Here is a 27,902-nt window from a genome sequence, read left to right as displayed (position 1 = left end):
TTGGTGACAGAGCAAGCCTGGGTGACAGAGTGAGTCTCTGTCTCAAACAGACAAACAAACGTGTCCTTTAAGAACAAAGCTATTTGCCCTCCACTCATGTTTTTGTCCATTCTTCTGGCTACGGCTTGAACCAGTGCTGGCATTCCAGCCTTCACAGGTAGATTAATGCAATACTATAGATGAGACAACAATAAAATACAAGGAACCTGGGTCTCTGGAAAATCCCTAGGAAGACTTCCCACTTGTTTTAGAGTTTTCTTGTTCCTAGCCACCTATGAAAGGCCGGTGAGGGATAAGACTGAAGTTAATAGGATCTCTAGATCACTTTCTCCACGCCAGCAGAAGACAGGAGGTTTATTCTCTTAGGAGACTGCATCAGAGATACTTTGCATAAGAGAAACCTTGGCTTAGCTGAAGGCAAGATTGTGAAGCACCACCAAAACAACACATATTAACTAACATATTCCAACTTAAAACTGTAGAACCCAAGCCTCTTTCCCCAGCTCTACAGCAGTCTTCCCATACAGAAAATTTGAAGATTTGACTCCTCTCTGAGGAAACAGTAAATCAAAGAGTAAATCTATAAATATTCATAGGTAAGTTTCTCTCAGAAAAAGGGAAAAGTTTTAAAACAATGTAGAAAAACGTAGGAACAGTACTAAGCTTTTAGTTAACTTTTTAGTGTCTCAATCCTAAATATAAACTGGCCATCAAGGAAAAGAATACCATAAACACGGGATAATAAAATAACCAAAAACACAAAAAGGAAACTTATAAAATATCCGAAAAACATTCAGAAAGAAAACTATTATTCCTAATCTGAAATTAATAGTATCTATATTAGTCATCTAGCGCTGATTAACAGACTATCCCAAACTTAGTGGTTTAAAATAACAATGAACCAGCCAGGCACGGTGGTTCATGCCTGTAATTCTAGTACTTTTGGAGGCTGAGGCAGGTGGATCACGAGGTCAGGAGTTCGAGACCAGCTTGACTAACATGGTGAAACCCCATCTCTACTAAAGATACAAAAATTAGCCAGGCATGGTGGCAGGAGCCTGTAATCCCAGCTACTTGGGAGGCTGAGGCAGGAGAATCGTTTGAACTTGAAAGGTGGAGGTTGCAGTGAGCTGAGATTGCACCATTGCACTCCAACCTGGGTGTCAGGGGAAGACTCTGTCTCAAAATAATAATAGTAATAATAATAATAATAATAACAACAATGAAACTCTATTACTTCCATGGTTTTTGATGGGTCAGGAATTTGGGAGCAATTTAGTAATGTGGTTCGGATTAGGATTTCTCATGGTGTAACAGTCAAGATGTCTGAAACTTCAGCCATCTGAAAGCTTGACTGGGGTGGAGGACCAGCTTCCAAGGCAACTCTTTTACATACTTGATGGGCTGGTACTGATTTTTAACCAGACGCCTCAGTTCTTCCCTATGTAGGCCCTTTTCCAGGGCTACTTGAGTGTCCTCAATTCATCAATAGCTGGTGTCCCCAGAGCAAATGATTCAAGAAAACCCAACAAAGAAACGACAATACCTTTTATGATCTAGCCTCAGAAGTCTTAACTGTCACTGTTGGCCACCATGGCCAAACTTTATTAATTGTGGGAGGGGCCACAAAGGTGAGGCTACCAGGAGATGAGGACCATCAAGGTTCATTTTGAAGAATGTCCACTGTATCATCTGTAAAACAAAAAAGCAAATATTAAGTTGGAGAAACAATAGTGCCCTATTCCAAAACAGGAACTTTCTAAAAATAAAAACCCATTATTGAACATTTAAATTTCATATCAAGTATTAAAAATTCAGTAAAAATTTAAAAAATAAACCCCAGAAATTAAAATGTTAAACATTTCTAGACATTAGATCTGAAAGACAAATAACTGGCAAATTTGAAAAAAAAAAAAGAATATTGTTATAAATTAGAGAGTTGGATGCCAAGAATTTCTTTCCTTCCTATATAGTTGCATGCACATCTAACTTATTCTATCACGTGATGGAATCTATTTCTACTCATTTTGAATCTGACCTGGCTCTGGGACTTACTTTGATCAATAGAATTTGGGCAGCCAAAGGTTCATTTCCAAGCCTGCAAGACTTGCAAAAAGTAATACTCAGTTGCTTATTTATACATGACACTTTGAAGAGGCATACAAAACGACCACACTCTGGTACGGAATACTGAGTGAAGGAAGAGTAGTTATTTATCTGCTAACTCCTCTCTATCTTCTATCTTTCAGTGCTTGAAGTTCATCACATGAAGTATTAACTATCCTACAGTGCTAAGTTGTATTAATTCGGATGGACAGTTACTTAGGGAAGTCAAATGCCCCGCGACCATCATCCAGCAAAGAGGTGCATTATATGAGCCTGAAAGTGGTGAGAACTGAGAATGTCTATGGTTTCACTAACATGGGGCTTGGCTAGGGTAGACGCTCTGCTCTCTCCATAGGAGATGCAGTAGGGGCCAGGTTATCACTTAAAGGAAGTCTGATATAGCTAGCGGTACTAGGGGTTAGACAATTGTGGCAGCCATGGATCTCCATTTAGGAAGCATCCCAGCTCAGGAGACAGGTAGGACTGAGCAAATCTGTTGGAGGAACACAAAAATTGTATGTCATATAGTCCATTCCATATGTCAGTCAGATCTGCTCACATTCTCCAATAATATCTAATGTACTCTAATTAGAAAATAAGATTGCACTACTTATTTATCAAGAACGGAGGCACAAATTCAACCATTTAAAGCCTAAGCCAGTTGAAGACTTCTAAACAAGTATTGCTGAGGGTTAGCAAACCATATTATAGTTCCTGTTACCGCAGCTGCTACTGAGATATATATGATTGATATTCCTCTGCCAACCAATTTAGATTCACCACCCCTACCCTCTTTGACTAATATTTCACCTTGCTTGATGGAGTAAGGAAATGACCAAGATCTATATATGTAAAGGTTCTGAGTATAGTTTCCCTTCTCATGTCAGGCTCAATTTGTTGCATAGAAACACCAAGAAATGTCACATTAAAATTCATTCATTTAATATGTATTCCTTCCTGCAGCCATTGTGCAGAAGCACTCCCAGTTTCTCCTGGTTATCAAAGTTATCAATCCCAGGCAGTCCAGAAATTCTTTCTTGCCTGCTAACCCTCCGGAATGAGGATCCCAATATGGCCTAGTGATATTAGCAACTTCCATTTTCGTGAATCTTACAGTTTCCTCTGCTGGAAGTGATCTCCATTAAAAATGAGATAATTGATGATGATGAGAGAGTCTGTCCTACTTCTCCCATTTGTTTCTTGAACCCATATATCAGCCTTTGGATCAGCTCATATACCACCTCCAGGAGGATGATGTATTTGAATTCATTGTATTTTCCAAAATGGTCACAGTATCTTTCATCACATGTGCTCTTTGCAATGTAACTTTGTCAGTCTTTTTTTGTTTGTTTATTTTATTTTATTTTTTTTTTTTTTGAGACGGAGTCTCGCTCTGTCACCCAGGCTGGAGTGCGGTGGCCGGATCTCAGCTCACTGCAAGCTCCGCCTCCCGGGTTCACACCATTCTCCTGCCTCAGCCTCCCGAGTAGCTGGGACTATAGGCGCCCGCCACCTCGCCCGGCTAGTTTTTTGTATTTTTTAGTAGAGACGGGGTTTCACCGTGTTAGCCAGGATGGTCTCGATCTCCTGACCTCGTGATCCGCCCGTCTCGGCCTCCCAAAGTGCTGGGATTACAGGCGTAAGCCACCGCGTCCGGCCAACTTTGTCAGTCTTATATGTCATTAGACTCTACCTCCTTAATCTGAGCTGACCTCAGTGAGTACCTTGACCAAAAATAATGTCAATAATGATATTATGGATCAGGTCATAAGAAGTTTTGCAGCTCCAACTTGTCTCTTAGAATCCCTGTTTTTAGAATGTTCATGTTGAGAATCTGGCCGTCAAGGCCAAGCTACATGGAGAGGTCATGTTTGGACACCTCAGTTAGCCCCAGCTGAATTCCTAGCACTAACTCTCAGTCATGTGGGTGAGTTGTCCTCCCTATTCAGCCTCAGTCTCAGCTCCAATCATCTGGCCACAGTCAACTAAAAACTTCCAACAAGGTAATTCCAGCTGAAACTAGTCAATCTACAGAAGGGTGAGAGATAATAGTAATTCATTTAAGCCACTTAGTTTAAGGATGATTCATTGTGTAGCAATAGATGACCAAAGGAGTATTCCAGATACCTCAAGATGTTGATTTCAAGTTGATACCTTAGCAGACTTCAATAGACATTGCATAATTCTGTGGAAGCAATCATTTTGGATAAATGGAAAGCGTGGTAAGATCAGAAAATCTCATGGTCATGCGCCCATTATCAAAAATTATTCCCATTATATGGCTCCTTTAATTAGAGGTAGTGCTGTGTGGGATATGCTATTGGATCAGGCATTCTAACAGTCATCAAATGGTGAGGCTGGCAGAAGTATGGAAGGCAAACCCATATGCAGAGTGTGTATCAATCTCAGTGAAAGGCAGCTTTGTTCCTTCCAAAGCTGAAGGTGCGTAATATAATTTACTTGCCTCTGTATGTTTCCGCTGGGAAACAGTGTCATGTTCAAGAGTCAGCACTCATCTTTACTTCAGTCCTTTGACATTCTGCAGTAGCTATTTCAGCGTTCACAATAGGCAACCCATAATTTTTGACAAGTACATAGCTTCCAGCTATGAAACCACAGTGATTCTGTTCATAGGCCCATTTGATAGGTAATGGGATGGCTAAGGAAAGAGGCTTGCTGATATGCACTGTATAGGTCACCTTGTCCACCTTGTTTCTGCTATGTGATAGAAGGTCACTGGTTGGCACTGATATGAGAAAAAAATCTGCATACTTGATAACCTCTCCCATAAGTTTATCCATATAACTGTTCTTTAGACCTCCTTATCCCCAGTCCTCCCTTCTTATTTCTTCTCAGTCATTATCCAGTACACAGAATTTCATGTTTATTCATATATTAGATGACATATCCTTCTGTGCAAAGTAGATGAATGAGTAGTTGGCTTACAGATTCACCCTCTGATATGACTTGATTTCATTATTGTCTTTCAGAGCAACCTATGAATGGGGATATAATGTGGCAGCAGTTCTTTTGCTGATAATGCCAACATATTGTGGTGTTTTATCTGTGAGCCAGGTCTCTGTCTTTTCTCCCTTTGTCGATTGGTCAAAAGTTACCCTCTGTAAGGACATAGTTGTGAGTTTAAGGATAAGCATCGAATAAACAGAAGTAAGTGACAAGGGAGTCGGGGCCATCTGTTCATTTAATTTACTTGTGCTTTCTGGATCTGCTTCAGCCTACTTCTAAATGTGTCATTTCTATCGAATATTCAATTGCTATACCACCTGCCTAACCTTATGAGTAGCTGAATTCAAAATAATTTAGTTTATGGTGGAAAGTTTTGGTTATACAAGCTCTTGGTGCTCTTTAGGTGCTCAGATAAAAGCACTTACTGACATGCATAAACAAACTATATTTTACAAATGTAGGGTAATTATCTGCCTTGGTGGGTGTGGCCACAGGACCCCATATGACTACCTCATAACCAGAGAGTGAACTCAGCATCGTTATCTGCTACAGATTCCTCTAGAATAAATGGGTCTATGAATGAAATGGTTATAAAAGCAGGGCAGCCTGCACTGAATACTGGATCTCTGAACCTCATTCAAAACAGATAGCATTCAGAATCTTCTGATCAGTGGTTTGGGGCTATACTTTCAAATGACGTGCATGGTGCATCCATAATGCAAAAAGCCATATCAAGCACAATGGCTCCTTGTGGTACATAATGCTATGAGCAACAGCTTAAATTTAATGCAGGATATTCTAGAATTCCTCAGATCTCTGAGGATTTTTTTTTACCATCTTCTGTCAATATTTCCCTGTCCTAATCCTCACTTGGATATAAGACATCTATTAAGGCAACAGATTAGCCTATTTTGTGATTCAATCCTATAATTAGATCTTTGGTCTGATTTCCATCAGAATCTATCTTGTACCTGCAGAAGATAAAAGTCTCCTTAAATTCTACAATAGAGACTCCTTGGCTTTCACAGCCTATCTTAAATTGGTAATTAGCTTTATAGAAAGTCTTCAAAGTCACAGAAAAGTTATACCACATTATTAAGTGTTTAACTCTAATTGGCCTTTTACTGATCAACTGTACTTGCCTTAGAGTTACACTTCATATGAAAACAAGGACTATGATGTCATTGAATACAGAAACTATCAGCACCCCACTTAGCATAAGAAACATGGCCCTCTTTCATTCAGCATGAACCCTCCTGTAAAATCCCATCCTTCAGGTTGACTTTCCAGGGTCTGTCCTGATCAGTTGTTTCAACTCAAGTTGCCTTGAAAGTGTGGCTTTAGATAAGGCTTGCATGCCAATGCTTAGTTGGTGAATGAAATTCCAGGTGATAAGAGGAAGGGAAAAATGAACATGCTGCAAGGATGAAGAGAAAGCCAATATAAGACTTGTTACTAAAAAGGCTCAGCTTTACTCAGTATCATATCTAGGCTTGGACTTTGGAACTACTACAACTCCCACTACGTTGGAAATGACAGAAACTGCCTAGTCTTTAGCCCAGGAGAGATGAAACAGCCGGCAATGTTTAGGTGTTTAGTGATGAGGCAGAAGAAGTTTCTGTGATCATAGTCTTCATTGATCAGACAACAGAGAAGGAAAATGAGAATAAGTTAATCAGGTGGGTACTTAAATTGGGTCTGATAACAAATTACACAATGTAAATATAAATTTTGAACAGTGGACAAATTTTATTTTCATAGTATATTTTGGGTTTTATTCTTAGATTACTCTAATCATACCTGGATTAACAGAAGCAATTCATATCATTTTCTTTAGATAATTTGCAAACTAGAAGTTAACATACATTTTATTTCATTTTTTACTACAACTATAATACACATTTTCTCCAGTTTAGAGAGACAGTAACTGAAACTAAGAAGAAATAACATTCATTATGAGACAATTAGTCTTTTTAGCCCAAATTAGGTCTGTCTGAGTCTAAAGCCCCGTCTTTTCCTACTACAGAATGACAAATCCATTAATACAAAAAGATATTGCTGCTGGGCACAGTGGCTCACACCTATAATACCAACACTTTGGGAAGCTGAGGTGGGAGGATCACTTGAGCTCAGGAGTTTAAGACCAGCCTGGGCAAATAGCAGGACCTCATCTCTACCAAAAAAAAAAAAAAAAAAAGAAAGAAAGAAAATAGCTGGGCATGGTGGCTTGCACCTGTAGTCTCAGCTTCTTGGGAGACTAAGATGGGAGGATGATTGGAGCCCAGGAGGCCTAGGCTGTAGTGAGCCATGATCACACCACTGCACTACAGCCTGGTGACAGAGGCAGACACTGTCTTCAAAAAAACACATTGCTTTGTAGTTAAAAAAAAAAAAGTGAATGTATATTTTGTTCCTTTAATATTTGTAGAATGATATGGCATAAGTTATTCCTCTTACTTGGCAAGTAAGAAACCTGAAGCTCTGAGATTCTGAACATCATACCCAAGTTCACATTCCTGGGAAGTAGAAAATTAAGGATATATCTCTATCACCAATCTGGAAATTCAGTAGGCCACCGTAAGGACTCCAGGACTTTATATCATGCATCATATTTCACCAGTAATCATTCGTCACTTCTGCCTACTAATTTGGTTATTTTTTCATATTAAAAAGGAAGACAAAACTCTATGAAGGGTTGTTATAATATAGATTTTATTCAGAAAGCATTCTTACTGATGAAAAAACAGAAAAATACAGTAACTCATAATATCAAAGAGAAGGGAATCTCTGTAAATTATTTTGCAATGATTAATAAATCAGTTTTTTCTTCTTATATTAGTAGGAAGTTCTAGATGTAACAGGGTGGTCCATAGTAATAATAAAGGTGTTTTTGGGGTTTGCAGTGAAGCATTCAAGTATGAATATGTACACCAGAGGCAGACAGACCTTATACAGCCATTTAATAACTACAAGACAAAGAGGGAAGTTAATGAGACTTTCTGCTCTCGGTTTTTTAATGTGTAAAATAGAGACATTTAACTTGCATGTAAAATAGAAATATTCAACTTGTGTCAATGAGAGGTAACCTTTGCCACGGGTTTGGTAGGTGCCTACTATAGGCTTCTCAATACCTGTCAGCCCTGTGGTTTAGTTTCAATATTTTGACTTCCTATTTTATTCTTTATATATTTTTAAAAGCAGAATTTTCCTTTATTTTACTGTCAGTCCTCATATATTTCCACAAAGCTGGGCATTAATAAGGTTAACTGATTAATCTGAAAATGCTAAATACCCACGTGAATTAAATCCTTGTTTTTATCATGAGTCACTCACAAAAAATGAAGAGCTGTTTAAGGTTGTGTAAAACATTGATTAATTATCTATCACAAATAAGAGTCCAGGATATTTAAACTCTTTGCATCTCAATAGCAGAGTATTTAACTCAGATCACTAAACTAAGTCATTTTATGATTGAGGATGAAAAAAAGATGAGTTCTTGACTGTGAGAAAGGGGTAACAGGACACAAGAGAATGGCCCTAGTCCCCATTTTTGCAGCAGCGTGTGAAGTGTGTTGCTGTGAAGTGAATGAACAAAATCACATATGGGGAGAGGCAACAGCTGTCTCCATAAAGTCTCTGGCCTCCTGCTGCCCTCAGTCCTAGAGGCAGACGTGGTGGTTGATGGCTGCCCACCATGCTATACTTTATTGCTTCATTGACTGCTGCAAATGCTGACAACAGTTTACCAGCCGCAAAGAAATTATTTGATTTACTCAAATTCCTTTACTACCATTTCAAAGTCTTTCATGTCCTTGGTTAAATGGTGCCCTTATAAAATTGCAAGGCAAAAAGTAAACTGTTTTCCCCTTAACCAAATAGATATAGTGCTGTGATGTAAAATTACTGAAAAAAAAAAATGTGATTTGGGGAAATTACAGTTCCTTGTTTAGTATGTATTGTGCATGCCCTACAGCCTTCCCTAACCAGTAGCTCCCAATTTCATTTAAATTGTAATGATTTCCTTTAAGGACAATTAAGTTGCCTAAGAGCAATGCATGCATACTAATGTGGCAGAGGCAAGGCACAGTGTAGAAGAGAGTAATAACTGTTTATTAATATGATAATTAAGTGTTAATGCTTAGCAACCTAATGATATCTGTTAAATAACTTACATTTTGGAGTCAAATCCAGGCAAATGAAATTCTATTAAAAATAACAAAATGCAGCAAATATAAAAATAAATGATGCTAATCTGCCATTAAATCACAGATATTTTCCGATTTGCGTCTCATGTGAGAGAAGTTTCCTGTTCTCTCTTTTCCACCGAATACGCCAAACCAGTATAATCATCTATGCCCATTTCAAAGAGTATTTTTGCTTGTGGGTATTTATATATATTCATAAGGAAAGAGAAGTAATAAAAGGTAGAGGTGAAGATGAATAACTTTTTGGAAGATCTTTTAAAGCTACTATTTTGAAAATATACATAATCTTGATTTTCAAAAAAATGTCTAATGTGAGAAAATAAAACATCCAGAATGCAATATTCAAAAGTTTAACACTTTCTGTGAGTCCTCATTCTCCAGCCTCAAATCTTTCACCCTCTCATAAGCTATTCCATAAATAATAGATACTTCCAATAGTCCCAATATTATCTAAGTTTATCTTTTTAAAATTTACTAATAAATTTTAAATCATCTATTCTTAATCCTTCATCATTTTTACATTTTTAGTGATTGTATATTTGACAGTGTCACTATGCATTCTTAATTTAATAGAGTTCTAGTCAAAATTAAATGCTGGGAGAACAAATAGAAACTGTCAGTGTTCTCACAAAACAGGTAATAGAAGGTTTGCTCTGAAAGTGAGAGGTTATACTTCTGTCAATTTAATGAATAAGTCATTTCTGTGTTGATATGTTGCTCCCCTTTGGAAGTGTTTACTTCCTAGGTTGAAATGAGATACAGCAGTATCTTATTCATTAAGTGATTTTTTGCTCTCTGCAATAATCTGAACCTACCAAGAAGAGGAAATTATCCCAGTGAAACCCGTATTTCTGAAATTCCAGTTTTTTACCACTGTCTTCAACTTCTTCCCCTATCACTGTTCTGTTGCCCATTTTTACAAACTAAGTAGAGGCTTTTGAAGAAGATAAAGTGCCTAGGGAAGTTCTCTTCAGAGAGTGACATGAATGAATGTATACAGACATAAAGCAGTCAAATGCTAGTGGATTCAATTAAAACAAGGACTAGAAGTGCTTTTTTGGATTTAATCACACAAAAAAATTTTATAATGACCTCGAAAAGGGCAATATTCTCAGAGTATAGGAGCTATATCATATTGCAATAGGCTAAATCACAAAGAAATTAAAACAAAAATGATTAATTTTCATGAGGCTTGGCTATAAAGGAAGGGCGAGATGGGGGTACTAGCTAGAGAGAGAATATAGAATTAAACACTATTTTAAAGACAGAGTATGTTTACTTAATATGATTAGATGTTAAAGGAATAGCTAAAAGAGAGCAGTTTAAGATTCATAGGAAATAAGACCCCTGGAGCAGGAGAAGAGACTCAGCACAAATGGAGATACTGGCCTTCAACCCTATAAGAGAACTTGTCTCTGAAACTGAAAGAAAGCAGGTGAGGTAGTTGTGAAGCAGGACATTCCCCTGACCCCTTCATGGGCAGGAACTGGAGTGCACGGGCACTAGAACCAGCTGGGGGTTCCAGCAGGGGGACAGACTCCACTCACTTGTTCCCCCTGCGTTCTACCCTTGATTGGAGGGAGAGCACAGGTGAGCAGGTGCAAGAGCTGTGGCAAGTGCTTTTGGGCTGGAGCAAAATTCCATGTGGGTGCCATGGCAGCGTCTACAGGGGTGCATGCAACCCCTGAAGCCCCAGAAGGAGTGTTAGAGTGCTCTTTTAGCTCTGCCATCATGATGGCTTAAGTGTTAGCAGCTCAGTGAAGGGTCGGTGTGAGAGTCTTTTTCACCCGCACTCTTGGCACCTGAGTCTGGCATCCAGGAGGAATGAGATTCCACTAATGAATTGAAGATGGTAAATGTGGGGGATTTTATTGCCATTGAAAGTGGCTCTCAGCAGGAAGGGGAGCTGAAAAGGGGTCAAAGCAGGAAGGTAATCTTCCCCTGGGGTCCAGGCAGGGACGGTCTCTTCTCTGAAACTACACTGTCAAGCTGTCCCTCTGAAGTCAAGCCACTTCTCTTTGATATCCAGCCACAGTCTCCAACATCCACCCACTTCTCCTCTCTGCCAGCTGCATTCTGGGGTTTTTATAGGCACAGGATGGGGAGCAGGTGGGAATGGGTGGTTTCGGAAAAGGCAACATTTGAGTGGGAAAATAGGAATGTAAGTTCTCACCTTGGGCCATGGTTCCAGGCTTTTTGGCTTGAGGGTGAGGGCCTCAGTGGAACCTGCTGTCTTTGGCCCAGAATTTCCCTGCTTTATATTTGTAGTTGTGAAAGCAGAACTCTCATGCCTAATTGCTTTAAATTTCTCAATGAAATAAAAAAGCATCGTTATCTAACCCTTTCTTTACTACAAGCAGTTTTATGTTAGGTGCATTTCTCTTCAAAATAATAAGCAGTGGAATTTTAAAAATGCAGACTTCACAGCACACTCATCATTACTCTCCTTTAGTCTGTAGACCTCTCAACCTTGAAGGCTGTAGCTGGTCTAGTTATTCATTCATATGTCTAACATCTGGCTCAAGTTGTTGTCTTGGGTCTTTCTTTCAGTCTCTAGGGTAGTGAAGAATTCTTTCCTGTTTGGCCCCAAGTCAATCCCTTTGGCTTCTGGTCAAAATTATGCTGACACACTGTCTACCTCCTTGCAAACTTGGCTGATATCCATAATGTAACCTGAGAAGGCTTCTGTCTCTTGGCTAACTATTCTATTCAGCAGGGATATAAGTCCTACTCCCTGCCTTAAGGCCTGTTAGGTGCTCAGTTTTTCTGCTTTATTTGGCCATATAAAAAATGAGACCTACATCTTATCTTTTATAACACATTATAAAGAAGGAAAATGTAGATAGAAAAAAAGTTTTTGCTATAAATGCTAGTTAGATATTTAGGTTCATGAGTTTGAACTTTTCATTAATATTCCAGGATCTTGGAAGATTTCTGTTGTTTAATGCATGTCTCCTGAACAACAAGCGAAGGAATAAGATTCATATCTCTAGAAATGGAGAATAATAGCTTGATTGACTTGGAGTTTAAATGTCTTCTTATTTGATTTCATGATCAAATAGGCAGAAGAAAATTTGTGTATAATGTCTGACCACGTGAAAGTAAAAATATTTACACAGAAAGTTATGTTGGGGGCCAAACACAGCTCAGTAAAAGCTAGAAAGCTAAGAGGTAAGAAAGGAAACACAGCACATCACCAAAAGGTTTTCTTGTGAGGCTAATGGAGAAACACACATGTCAGTGGTTAGGCATTAGGCAAATGGCTATTCAACAGGTGTATTTACTAAGGGATTCTAAGTGTGCTCAGGAAACTTATCCCTCAATGTCAGATATTTGTTATATTTATTGTAGTTTTGCTTAATTGGCTTTCCTATTATGACTTTGTGTTAGAGTGCTCATAAGAAATTGCATGCACTGCCTAGTCCAATGAGGTGAGTTACTGTAAGTGCACCACATTGTAAAGGAGACCATAAGACCAAAGCCTGATATGGCTAGGCTTTGTGTCCCCAACCAAATCTCATCTTGAATCGTAATCCCCATTATCCCCATAATCCCTACATGTCAAGGGGGAGACCAGATGGAGGTAATTGAATCATGGGGGCCATTTCCCCCATGCTGTTCTGGTGATAGTGAGTGAATTCTCACAAGATCTGATGGTTTCATAAGGGCTCTTCCCCCTTTGCTCACACCTCTCCTTCTTCCTGCCTTGTGAAGAAGTTACTTGCTTCCCCTTTGCCTTCTGCTATGATTGTAAGTTTCCTGAGGCCTCCCTAACCATGCTGAACTGTGAGACGATTAAATCTCTTTACTTTTAAATTATCATCTTGGGTATCTTCATAGCAGTGTGAGAACGAACTAATACAGATACTAAGTCAAAAAGCTTCATGTTAGTGGAAGCATTATGGATGCTTTACTTTTTGAAAAGGAAACAAAGGCAATAAACTATTGGTTTCAAGATATCGAATTGAGCCCAAGTATTTACATTTGCTCCTTTTAGGTATAATAGGAGTATCAAGTAAATGTGACAAGTTTTACAGCAGAGTTAGAAAAAAAAAAAAGAGTAAGTGCCATCAATAGAACAAAACTTGAATTAATTTTTGTAATAGAGGAACCAAATGTAATTGGATTAAGGAAAAAGCCAATTAGATTTACACATCACTTGACTGCACATATTAAAAGAAGACAAACAGAAACAAGTGGACTTTTCCTCTTTTCCAAAAACATCACTAGTTCGAACTTGAGAGGAGTCAGTATAACATGTAAGCACATGCCTGTGTATGTATCTTTGTGTGTGTGTGTGTGTGTGTGTGTGTGTGTGTGTCTATGTGTGTGCATGCATACCTCTTTGTGAATTTTGTAGGTGGTAGGTATTAAAGCAGTCTGGAAACTTCACCAGGACCAAAATTTGTTGTGACTTACGTTATTACACTTGGTGACTCCAATGGACAGTCCAAGATGGAAACTATACTACAAAATGGCAGGGAAGCAGTTCCCCAATTAAATGTTGGAGTGTGGCTACCCCACTAATTACAGAAGAAGAAAAACCTTTGGTAAGCAGTGAAATCTCCAGATCAGAATAGTCTCTACATTAACTCCTTTCCTATGTCCTGCTCATTAATAACTGTATTTAGAGTGAAAGACATTCTCACTACTCCACAGGCAGAAGATGAAAGAATGTAGAGATTGGTGAGTGAGGCACAGAAATTAGATCAAAGCCTTGTGGAACCTATTAGTAACCTTCACTGAGCCCAGTCGGATACTACATTCTTCCGCAGGGAATGTGCTGGAATGAGCTTTACCCACCAGCTTCTTTTATCAGAGGTTTCTGCCCCACCCTAGGTATCACTGGGAGAATTCTTCAAGCATAGAAGAGTTTGGTGATGAGTAGCCAAAAAATTCACTATGTTACTAGCATCCTTGGTACCAAAAATCAAATCAAAACAAAATAAACCTCAAAATGTAATATAATGACATAATTCAAAGTTATAAAGTCACATTCTCGGAACCCATTGCAATAAAACTAGAAATTAACAACAAACAAACAAAATAAAATAACTAACCACTTAAAAAGTTAACAGCACTGATTAATAAATCTGGAAATAAAAACTAATTCAAAAATTGAACTGCAGAAGTACTCTACGAGGGATCTATAGCAGCAATGGGAGCTAATCTATCCTTCAAATCTTCAGGGAGACACTGAGCTGTAAGTCAGCACCTAGTATGGAGGGCCCAAGTAAGAAGCAGAGCTGAAAAACCAGAGGATTAATTGAAGGTCTCCAAAAGAAACAACTGTGCACAATGTATGCCACTATCCCACCACTCTACACACACACACACATGCATGCACCTGCACACAGAGCTCAATTTCTGTCAGAAAGATAAGGAGTTCTTCTCTAAATAAGTTGAAATAGTAATAAAATGAAAGCAAAGGTTTTTAACAGAGTGTTGCAGCCTCAGAGTAAAACCCCCTCTGTTCTCGGGATTTGAGAGTCCTTATCTGATAGCCCATCTGTTCACCCTAAAGTGAAGAACTTCAGTGAACTCTAACATTCTCCCCCCACACTGAGGTCTCTGGAAACTTCCCCATCAGGGAAGGTGAGAAATCATTCATATATACATCAGAAGAAGAAGCTGCCCAAACTACCTTCTCAGTGCTTAATTATTAAAACACACAGACAATCAAAGATTACCAGATAGATATTTTTAGAAAACTAGTGGTGGTAAAAGGTAACAACCAAGATCAACAAAACAAAAGCTGATTTGTAGAGAAATATGTAATTTAAAAGACGGTATTAAAATATATAATTGGTATATCTAAAGAGATTAAGAAAAAGTTACATCTTTCTTTAAAATTTTATTTTTAAGTGGCGTGTAATACTTGTACACATTTATGGGGTATAGTGTGATGTTTCAATACATGTATACAATGTATAATTATCAAATCAAGGTAATTGGGACATCCATCACTTCAAGCATTTATCATTTGTGTTAGGAACATGCAAAATCTTCTCTTCTAGCTATTTGAAAATATGCAATAAATTACTGTGAACTATAGTCACACTATAGTGCTATAGAACTCTAGAACTTATTTCTCCTATTAAGCTGTGATTTTGTGTTGTGTAACTAACCTCTTCCTATTCCTCCTCTCCCCTACCCTTCCCAGCCTCTGGAAATCACTATTGTAATCTCTACTTCTATGAGCTCAACTTTTTAGCTCACACATATGAGTGAAAATATGTAGCTTTTATCTTTCTGTGACTTACTTATTTCACTTATCATAATGTCCTCTGGGATAATCCATGTGGCCATGAATGGAAGGATTTCATTCTTTTTTGTGGCTGAATAGTATTCCATCATGTATATATACTAGATTTTCTTTATACATTCATCTGTTGGTGGACAGAAAGCTGCATCTTTAACACAAAAATAAGACACCAAGAGGGAGAAAGGGGAAAGATCAGAGAACAAACCAACCAACCATATGAAAATATGGGCTTTGTATGTAAAACATTATATATTTGTTATTTCATTCATTCAACAATGACTTATGAAATGTCTGCTATGGGCCAGTGAGTCAGGCACTTCCTCCTCATGCTGTCCTACATTTTGAAAGTTATTAGCTAAAGACCATTCCAAAATTTAAGGCTTGAAATGCTTCTATCACAGAGGTGAAAAAAAAAAATCTAAAATACTCAGTAATATACAAATGATAAAAATCAAAATTTTACCTGACAGTAGCAGAGCATTAGAGGTTGTAGACAGGGTACAATCTTGAGGCAAAATAATAGAAATAAAATAAAGAAGGATACTGGATACTAAAGAAATTTAAGTAGGCCAAGTAGCTTGTGAGCTGGCAGTGAGTGATTAATTTGGGGCATCAGCAAGCCTGTTTCACCACCACACCTGGGGAGGGTCTTCTAAATAGCTCACCCCAGCCTCTGTCCCGGGTGTGATGAATCAGAACCTTCCCTTTAGGGATAAGGCCCTAGCAAAAAACTCAGCTCCAATCAGGAGCTGAGGAAAGGAAAAGATAGTGGGTGGGTGGGCAGAAGCACAAGCACTCAACATGTACACCTGGAGGAATAAAAGAAAATTCAGCTCCTGGAAAGTGAGATTTTTGGACCTCCCGGGAGCCTCAGGCTTGATACTCTCTCAGTGTTGTGGGTAGGCTCTTCTGTCTCTCCCCTGCCTCTTTTGTTCTTAGAGTATTAGCTTCTCAAAATTTGAAATGCAAACTCTACAAAAGAAGGACCTGATTGATGTAATTTCAGATCACTCATCTTGCTTCTCTGACCCTCGGTCTCTTTGTTAACATGGAGACACTAATAGCTATCATGTGGTGCTATTGTAAATATTTACTAACATGGCAACAGGAAGAATACCGGTGCATAGTGCTTTAGTGCATAACGAGAGCTCACTAGAGGAGTTATTAATGCTGGTGAATTTTTCGCTCCTACTGACACATAGCCATTTGTATTTTCCTCTACAAATATTAATCACATTGCCTCTTTCCTAAAAATACTTAAAAATGCTATTATCAGTACAAACGCTATAGCTACTGTTTTTATTATTAATATTACACGTAGGACTCTAGTCAGTTATTGGTGTGGAAACAATTTCTAGGACAAAACACTTAACACACCATCCTAATTAAGAAATATTTTTTTAAATCAGTAAGATAAATTGTAAGACAATGGTTGACAACATTTGGATTGTACAAAAAGCACCAGAAAATTTTGTTAAAGAATGCATATTCCTCTCTCAGAGTTTCTGAATTGGGCCTTCAAGTGATTCATGCAGAACCCACAGTTCCCTGATTCTGTACTTGGGCAATCATTCCTTGCATACGAATTGTTGAGAAATTAAAATATCTTTGTCTGTCTCTGAGTCAGCTATTTCGGGTTGAGCCATTTATTACATCTTAAACTATTAATAGAGTTTAATATCCCCATCTTTACTCTTACTTTAATTCAGAAGGAAGAGAGTTCTGCTGTAGGGAAGTCAATTAAACCACTCATTACTATAAATATGACGAAGGTAGAAAATTTTATATTACCATAACTCCTATAAGGTACTGCCGGCAGATTTAAGAGAAAGCTTAGCAGAATATTTATGTTGCATCCAACCTCACAGGTGTAAACTGTGAGTAAATCTGCAGTGGGGGTATTTGATTAGTGCTAGTGCTGTGGTGTGATGGCTCAATACACAAAGATGGGCTCGAATAAATTGCGATGGGAAAAAAGGTTGAATGTACTCCAGCTGTCATTTCACATTCTTGTTTAGGGATCTATAAAATCAATCATTTATTTTAACTTCCAATTGGTTGTTTTGTTATCCAAATGTCATTAGTTAATTTTTGCTTATTCAATAAATAACTACTAAGCGCCTACCATGTGTCAAGGAACATGCATGTGTAAGAGGATGGTCTATTTTATTTTTCTTTCACAAAAGGCTTTTATTGAAAACTTGAAGTTCATTTTTTTGATAATCTAAGAGAATAACATTGTTTTTTGAAGGTAAAACTCAGTAGAACTATTTTCATTTGAAACCTATTTCAAATTTTCCCTGCACATTTGTCCCCAGGGAAAGGTGAGTAGGCTGGTTCTTGGGTTTTTCATTGATGAACCTCAGTCAGTTACACGCAGATTATCAATTCATCAGCACAGAGAGCCACATAAATGATCTCACACAAATCTACATTTAGATTTGCTTATCAAAAGATTCACTCTGTTTTAAAGCCTCAGTGTTCCTTTAGTTCTTCACAGGTATCTTATAGCGGGCTCCAGGAAAAATAAAGTCCCTTCAAACATGTCCATTATAATTACTTACCAAAAGAAAAATAACATTTATGGAAGGCTTTCACCTAGTAAAAGTATGTCTTTCCTCAAATTTTTTTCAAACAATGTCTGGAATTAAGATTTAACTATGGCAGAATGTGATACCTACTAAGTCAATACCACGTAATATATTTAGTAAAATTATATGATTGGAAAGCTTGTTCTGCTAATACATTTGAAAGGATTTAGCATTCAGGTTTCAAAAAATTATTCATACTAGTTTAAATTTAAAATATATAGGCATTTCTTTTAAAAATTCAGTGCTGTGCTTCTCTGTCAGAAATATTTTACCATTATTTCTGTAGGAAAATCAGATTTGATTTATATCATTTTGACTTAAGATACCATTTATGGGTCTGTAACCCACCTTATGTGTCAAGACTGCTTCTTGCCTCTCCCCCCACTTTTTTGTATAAATCCAACTTGACATTTTTTTCCCAAGGATATCAATGTTACAAGAACTATATCATCCAAGAAAAAAACAAAAAAACAAAAACAAAAAAAACCAGAAAGGAAATGTTGAAATGACCTGAAAAGATGACAATGGCTATCTGAAGACAGTGAGGTGCAAGAAATCAAGCTGATAAAAGGAAATAAAATTGATATATATCAATAGTAATCTGTTAATGGGAAAATAAATAAGTTCAAGAAAGATTTAGTAGAGACAATGGGAAATAGACCATCCAGAGAGAAAGCTATTTTAGTGACAAGTTGATTCTGAAAATTAGAAATTCTGATACTGAAAAAAAGCCATCAGATATAAACAAGGAAATGATGGCAGCTTGAGGGCTATGTGGACCCTAAAATGTCACTTTCTTGATTATACAATATTCTAAGTAATCACCCTATTTCCCAGAACCTAGGATTAAAATGAGAAAGGAATTATGGAAAGAGTTAATGTAAAGAATGTAAAAAATTTGGATACCCAAATCAGTGAGAACTTTTCCAAAAATAAAAATATCCCAAACCAAGAGAACAGAGGATGAAAGAGCAAAATGAATATACTGTAATAGGTTTAACGCTTTAGAGAGTTGTACATTTTTCAACCTTTTTCATCTGACCCGACATCCACCAAATAAGAGAAGTGAGGATAATATAATCTTCATTATCCAGGAGAAGGCTTAGGCTCAAAGAGTCTACATTTTTCAGACACTCTATGTTTTTCTCTGCTACACTCATAACTGCCAGTATCTCTTGTCTTATTACTTTCCTCTGACTCCTTCTCCTATGCCTTTTTTTTTTCTTTTTGAACCAGAAGATACTAAGTATAATGATATGATGATGATATATTTTCTGAGATCTCCTATGCTTTCCTTCCAGTAGCAGGTCCTAAGTTTTCTACTGATACACAGGAGTGCAGAAGGCTCCTAGACAACAGTTACATGACTTGTTGTCTCTGAGCTGCTTTCCGTCTGCACATCACACTCCCTTCCCTCTAAATTTTGAGCTGGATGAGTTTTGTTGTGGTTGTTGTTGTTGTTTTCACTTAACTTTTATTGGGGGATTGAGACCACTGACAAATTATTCTCTCCTGCTTATTTCTAAGCTAACTGAGAGATGTGAAATTGTGGTATTCAGGATGAATATGTTGTCACCAGCAGAGAGGGTGGAGAAAGCAGTTCAAGGTGACCCTGAATCCACCTAGTGCACCTAGTTTTGCACCTAGTTTTGGCAAAACCCACTAGAGGATAAATGTGAGTCTGTAGAACTGAAGCATTTACATAACCCATTGTCTCTCTCTGGCCCTGGATAGGGAGGAAAGGAAAGTACAACCTTTCACTTAGGAACTTTGCTAAATTGGTACACCCAATTGAGTGAAAGGATTAAAACAGAAAGATAGGAATATTTCAATGATTGATATCCTTTTACATCAAAAATGGGATTATTTTCAGCTGTGAAAGAATCCAAATAATGGAAGGTAAAACATGATAGAAGCTTAAATTTTTGCTATATCCTGTGTGTAGTATGGGATTATATGGCAGCTCAAGGATCAGGAGGGATCCAATCTTTTTTAACTTGAATCCTGCTTTTGGTACCCACATTCCATGCTGTAATTCAAGAGCACTCCAGCTTCCGCCACTGCATCCACCAGCCAGCAGAAATGAGAACAGAGGAGGGAAAGATTATGCACCCTTCCTTCAGGACTCCTACCTACAATCACACACAATTCATTCTACAGCACATTGGTCAAAACTAAATCACTTCCAATACTTACTTGCAAGAAGACTTGAAAATATAATCTTTTATCCTATGTGTTTGTGCTCCAAGCCAAAACTGGGGTCTCCAGTACTAACAAAAAGAAAGAAAGAATGTATAATGGAGACAGCCGGTATTATTTATTTATTTATTTATTTATTTATTTATTTATTTATTGAGATGCAGTTTCGCTCTTTGTTGTCCAGGCTGGAGTGCAGTGGCACAATCTCGGCTCACTGCAACCTCCACCTCCGGGTTCAAGCAATTCTCCTGTCTCAGCCAACTGAGTAGTTGGGATTACAGGCACTTGCCACCATGCCCAGCTAATTTTTGTATTTTTAGTAGAGACAGGGTTTCACCATGTTGGCCAGGCTGGTCTTGAACTCCTGACCTCAAGATCAGGTGATCCGCCCTCCTGGGTCTCCCAAAGTGCTGGGATTACAGGTGTGAGCCACCATGCCCAGTCATACAGCCAGTAATTTCTACTCCACTCACCAATTCCTTACACACCAATGTACTTTTGGAGGAGTAGAGTAACATTCACATATTCAATCATTGGTTTTCTTGTTGTGGTCAATGATTTTCCAACTACCTGACATAAGTTTTTACCCTTTCCTAGTTTGATTAATGTAAACATTTTTTGTTTGCTTGTTTGTTTCTGCTGCTTTTCTTTTTATTTCTTTGCCTGTTTGTTTCCTTAGATGTGGCAACAGGAATGTTTTGACCCTGTTATTACCTTGTTTATCTTGTCTTTGTCAGCTTTCTTTGATTTAGATGATTGTGTTCCCTCAGGGTACTTTCTAGACTTTCGGCCATGTGAAATCTTCTGTCAGCCTATACTTTAAAAAGAGATGTACACATACAATAAATAGACTCGTACCTACTCTCTTAGATTATCATTTCAGCTGTGTTGTCAGTTATAGAGAAAGAACATAATATTTTTATACTTGTCAATTGATTTGTACTTGAACTTTAAAATGTAAGTGTCTTTTTGACCAGGCACAATGGCTCATGCTGAATTTTTCAACATAGTTAAGGGTAACTCTGAGAAATAGCATAGAGAAAGTTAATCATTTCTTTGGGAAGTGGTATCAGGCAAATGAGTTTTGCTCAAACCATCACCTTCACCTTTTTATTCTAAACTAATAAATTATCAGTTTTTCTTCATGTAAATGTAATTGCCCATTGTATGTGTTGGATACCTATGTTATCAATTATTACCATCATATCATATTTGAGTGCTACTTGACACAGGGTAGCCTAGATGCCATCCTTAGTGTCTTGGGTCTTTGCTACTAAATAGAAATAACATAATCCATGAAGGCATAATAGATAAGACTAGCACTATTAATTAAACTATACCAAGTTTGTGTATTTGTATACTTAAAAGCTATATATACATATGTGTGTATATATTATATATCATATATAATATATCATATATAATGATATATATTATCATATATGTATATATATTATATATGATATATAATATATACACACATATGTATATATAGTGTGATATATATAATGATATATATTATATGATATATATCATATATTATATGATAATATGACAATATATGATAAGTATATATTATATATCATATATATCATATATTATATGTCATATATAATATATATTTATCTCATATATATACATGTGCACACACACATATATACATGCTACATAGTGTTATACATGCATTTTGTTTTTCCATACCCAGTACCATACCTACAATAGTTTTCAGAGCCAATGAAATAAAATAGAGTATCTGGACACATTTTTAATTCTATTTAGGCACGATAGAATTGCTTGTACCTAGAATTAGGTTAGCTTTTTGAGAATTATGGAGTGCTAGGTAGGATGCAAGCAGAGTGAGTGTGAGGCTGATGGAAGATACATGGTACGGCCATCAGTATCTTACTGGAAGTTCAGATTGGTGGCATAATTGTTCACTTGGACTAAAGGCTGTATAAAACTTGTTATCTAGATCATGGAAAACATGAGAAAACATATTTGTAAAGACTAGTTTCAGAAGTATATTAAGGTAGAGTAGAAATGGAGGCCACATACTTTAGGGTTCATCTAATATTAGACAATGGTAACAACATGTTTTCTATGAGCAAGCTCAATATCCAGAGTTCACATAGCCATGGAAGGCAGATCTTAACATTATAGCATTGTGGAGTAGAACAAAGCTTCAACCAGACAACAGACTCAAGACTGATCTTGGAGTGAAACTAGAATTCTAAGACACTGCCAGTTCTGCTTACAAAGTTACCACTGTGAGAGAAGTAGAAAACTGACTTGGGAGCAAACGGACTCCCACATGTTCATTCATGAGGTTCTAATGTAGGAGTAGGTGTGAGCCAAGAAGGCTAAAGGGTTCATCAGTAATATTGTCAGTCAAGAAAGCAGTACTAGAGCTTCAATAGTTCTATGTGGGGGAGGTTGAGGGAAGCATGTCCAGAGAAAGTAAGTTGGAAAGCTAAAACATGGGAGAAGATGATCAATTCCCATCATTTTCTTTTGCATAAACTAAGGATGGCCAACATAATAAAAGTTGAAATGAGAAATGGAGGAAGTTTTCTAATTTAATAGAAATGGTATAGGGAAATAAGCAGAACAATTATACTAAATATAGGATTTTTTTAGACCAAGAATAAAGAATTTGAAGTGGAGTGACCAAAATTAAGTGATGATATACTTTGTAGTTCTTACAGAATTAGAGAGGATATGCTAATCATTATGTAGGGGCCAGGGTGTGTGCTATGCAAAAGAAGACACTGACATGAAAATGTCAGGAGATTTAGGGCTGTTTCCAACATGTAAGTTGCAATTAGTGGCAAGACTGACAAAGATTTTGTATAAGTGATATAGGAATAGCCTGTTTATAAGTAATGGTTGGTCTAGAACTATTTAGGAACTATAGGTTTTAATTTTCATTACAACTTAGCAATCTAAATATCTTTTTCTACCCCAATAAAGAAGCTAATCTTCTATATTTATCATTAATATCCATCCCTGCTCATCTTCTTTAGCTATATTCAGGCTTTCTGAGCTGAGGAAATCTCATCTTTGTAGTCATTAATGATCATTATCCTTAAATGAAAATGTACTGGAAATAACTTTGATATCATTCTTCGTGAGTAATTTAAGGGATAGAATGGGAATATTAATGTTGAAAAAGTACAGTGGAATAGCCACGAAGCCAGCTGAAGAGAATACCAAGCTATAAGGATTACCAGGGAAGAAGGTGTTCTTGTCTGATACATCACATAAGACTGCTACTATTCCACTGTCCTTGCCAGAGGGGAGAGAGCAAAGAAATGGGGAGAGAAAAAGAAGGAGGTTAAAAAGACCTCATCCCTGCCTTTCAAAGCAAAGAGAAAGAATGTCAACCAACCCAACCTAAGACTAATGCAGCAATATTACTTCCTGGTGACTTAAAATACTTGCATTCTGTGATTACCAGATTAAATTACTTACTACCAATTCATTCTGGACCTCTCTATTTTAATCTAACAATTTAATATAACTTTTACTCTGTCTTGAGGAAATACTCATGAACGTGAAGTCCCACTTGGCAGATACAACCTTTATACTCTTCAGTGGAAACATCACACTCAAGAACACTGTACCTTTGTAGCACCACTGAGACTTTGTCTCAATAGTAGATTGTCTCAGCAAGGCTAGGCTCAAGCAGCAGTAGAAGCAACCAACACCCTGGTGAGCCCTGAATACAGGAAGAAGAATAAGCCACTCACCACTCTTCCACTTAGACTATACAGCTCCTACTGAGGCAATGCCACATGCCAATTCAAGCTACCCCCTCAGTCACAGCCACAGACATTCCACTGATTTAATTCAGCCATCTAGTGTGGCATTTAATATCCATAGGCTGATTCCATCTATATCTCTCATAGCCACAGTTCCTGAAGATAGCATATTCTACTTACCCATTGCTTTCATGACTTTATTAATATACAGAGTTCTATTCCTTCTACCACATTGTACAATCCAACTTCGCTGCATTTCCAAAAAAGTTCACTGTATTTATCGTCTATTTGTAGAAACTTTTATTTGTTTCCACACTGAAATTTGTATTTCTCTCCGTGATTGGACACTGGTCCTTCTCTCACCTCACATTATTGTCCATGAAGTCTGGAGGCAGAGCCATGACCCATTCTTCTAGCCATGTTTTTCAAAGCTTGATCTTTTTTTTTCTCCCTCATATAAAACACTCTCCTTTCCTCAAATGTATACTCTCTCCCCCTTGTTTATCATTAATATATCTTGATGGGTCATTTGCTCCTATTCATTCAGGAGTTCAATTAAACTAAAGTCTCCTTCGTTGTTATCCCAACTCCTGCCATTAGACTGAAAATATGCATTTCTATTTAGATAACCATCAATCTATGATTTAAAAAATTTTTCTCCATTGAATGACCTCTACTGCCACTCTATTTCAGCATCTCACTCCTAAGAGTACGTCTTAAGCTTCTAAAAAAAAAAAAAAGAATTCATTTTCCTAATTTCTCACAACAACTATCTATTCTATAATGGTTTAAATGGTTTAAAATATTTGATTTTTTTTTTCAATGAGGATAAAAGCTGAAAATCATCTGGAACTTTGAAAGGAATATAAATGTCAGAGTAAATTTTTGAAGTTGTAGAGAGAAGATATAAGAAAGATTTTTTGAAAGTTTTAATAGAGAAGAACAAAATGCCAAGTCTATTTATAAAGTTGAATAAAACAAATATCACTGAGTATTAATCAAGAAAAACACAAAAGACATAACTAAAGGGAGATGTGATTGTACATAAAAATTAAATGTATGAAGGTCATAAAATCCAAATTTTTGACAAGTGAGCAATTTCTTGAATCCTGCTTAACAAAACTGAGAAAGTTAAAGAGAAACTGAAATGACTATAATCATTATTGAAATAGTATCAGTAGCTGAAAATGTATATCCTGAACACAAAACACACATACTAGACCCCCAATAGCTTGCATTGCTCCTTATCATGCTGTTGATTTTCAAGCTTTTAAATAAGATATTTTTTGAAATAAAATTATAAGGTTACATATTACTCCCTAAATTATTTTTATTTTTCAACAAAAATGCTCCTGTGGGCCAGGTGTGATGGCTCACCCCTGTAATACCAGCATTTTGGGAGGCCAAAGTGGGCAGATCACCTGAGGTCAGGAATTCGAGTCCAGCCTGGCCAATATGGCAAAACCCTGTCTCTACTAAAAATATGAAAATTAGCCGGGCATAGTGGTGGGTGCCTGTAATCCCAGCTACTCAGGAAGCTGAGGTAGGAGAATTGCTTGAACCAGAGAGGCAGAAGTTGCAGTGAGCCAAGATCGTACTACTACACTCCAGTCTGGTGGACAGAGTGAGACTCTGTCTCAAGAAAAAAAAAATACTCTTGTGAAAACAAAAGTCTTCCTTCTTCACAAATGAAGAAACAGAAAATTAGGATGAGGAGCCATACAGACAAGGTAGTGGCAATTTCCCTGAGTTTTCCTGTTACCATAGCTGCAAAACAAACTATACTAGAACTCAGGGACTTAACATTTGTTTTGCTCATGAATCTGCTACCGAAGAGGAACATCAGATAATTTATATACATGTTTTAAAGACATCAAAGTAACCAAAGTCTGGTGTTTTTAAAAGACATGAATGGAGAAAAGTAAGATGGAGACTTACAATTAAGACTACCACAAAAAGAATTACCTAAAATGACTGAGAAACTGAAAGAGTTTCACCCTCAGTGAAAGTGTAAACTAAGAAAGTTCAATTGAGAGAGGGAGAGAACATACATGAATCTGTCTTGGCCAGGATTCTTGAGACAAAAACAGGACAACTTTCCCTTCAAGAATTCAGGATCGCTGATCCAGCCCTAATTTGAGTTTGCAGTTTGATGATAGTAAACCTTACATCATAGTCTGAAAGTGTGAAATACATATTGAAAAACAGCTAAATCGATGAAAGTAAGAAATTGCCCCAAATTTTCCAGAGAATACTAGTAAGAAAAAAAAGATACCCGTCTCATTTTATAAGATTAATATTACAATGATAGAGTAGCATCAATGTACCCAGGTAAGGAAACATATTCTTCAATCTCCTTACAAACGGTGGTAGACATGGGACTCTTGTGTTCAAATCCACATTGGTGGTTTAGGATTCTAAGAGCACTTCTTAACAGAGGGCTGACTCAATTTCACATGCTCTTTTCCCCTTTTCTCTTGTTTTACTTCCTGCCTATGTCAGAGGCAGTTACGCCAGAGCAACTTCATCTTGAATAAGAACTGGGTAAAATGAGTCTGAAACCTACTGGGTTGCATTCCCAGATGGTTAAGGTATTCTAAGTCATAGGATAAGATAAGAGGTCAGCACAAAATACAGTTCATAAAGAGCTTGCTGATAAAACAGTTTGCAGTAAAGAATCCAGCCAAATTCCACCAAAACCAAGATGGCGATGAAAGTGACCTCGGTCGTCCTCACTGCTACACTCCCACCAGCACCAGGACAGGTTACAAATGCCATGGCAACGTTAGGGAGTTACCTTATATGCCCTAAAAAGGTTGGGTGGAGGAGGGCATGAATAATCCACCCCTTGTTTAGCATATTAAGAAAACAACAACAACAACATAATAACGGGCAACCAGCGGCCCTTGGGCCTGCTCTGTCTATGGAGTAGCCATTCTTCTATTCCTTTACTTTCCTAAAAAACTTGCTTTCACTTTACTCTGTGGACTAACCCTGAATTCTTTCTTGCACAATATCCAGGAATGCTCTCTTATGGTCTGGATCGAGACCCCCTTTCTGGTAACACCTAGAATGCAGAAAGTGATTATGTTATAACTAGAACTCTTGAAGTCATTTTTGAAGACTGAAGATAGGACTTATATTTATTTGCCTACTTTAAAATCTCCCATTTCGTCTTTCTAAACGACATAGATTTACTGTCATCTCTCCTCTTCCTCTTCCCTTTCCTTTTTCTTGTGTTCAACACTTGTATAAGGGGAAAAAAAAATACAACAAGATTGCAAAAGTGATTTATTTTCTCCATATAATAAGAAACCCAGTACTATGGCAGTGGCCTTAAGATGTCTTTGATGCTTCAGGCACCATCTACCTATGGGGCCTGCAATCTTTGAAATGTGACTTTTATCCTCAATTGCAACATGGCATCTGCACTCCTATGCATCACAAAGACATTCCACAAGATAAAAGTGGAAAGGGGAAGTAAAGGGAATGGCAGCTAAATCTGTCTCTTTTAATCCAGGAATGCACAGCTCTCCTGGGTGCCTTGCCCAACATTGTTCTACTTACATCTTATTGGCCAGAAATGTGTCATTAGGCCACACCTAGATTGGCAGCAGCTGGGGAAATCAAGTGTTTAGCTGGGAACAACACTAAACCACACAGAACTGGGTTTCAGTTAGTAAAAATGAAAGACAGAATGAATATTTAGGGACAGCCAGCTCTGTACAGTATGTATCTTCTTTCCTTAACATTCCCATCTCTATTTGTTTAATTTTATGTAGCACGCTAAAGTGACTGGAATATTTAA

This window comes from Macaca mulatta, chromosome 17 (genome assembly GCF_049350105.2).
Source record: "Macaca mulatta isolate MMU2019108-1 chromosome 17, T2T-MMU8v2.0, whole genome shotgun sequence".
NCBI classification, from domain to species: domain Eukaryota; kingdom Metazoa; phylum Chordata; class Mammalia; order Primates; family Cercopithecidae; genus Macaca; species Macaca mulatta.
This window is presented reverse-complemented; position numbering follows the sequence as displayed.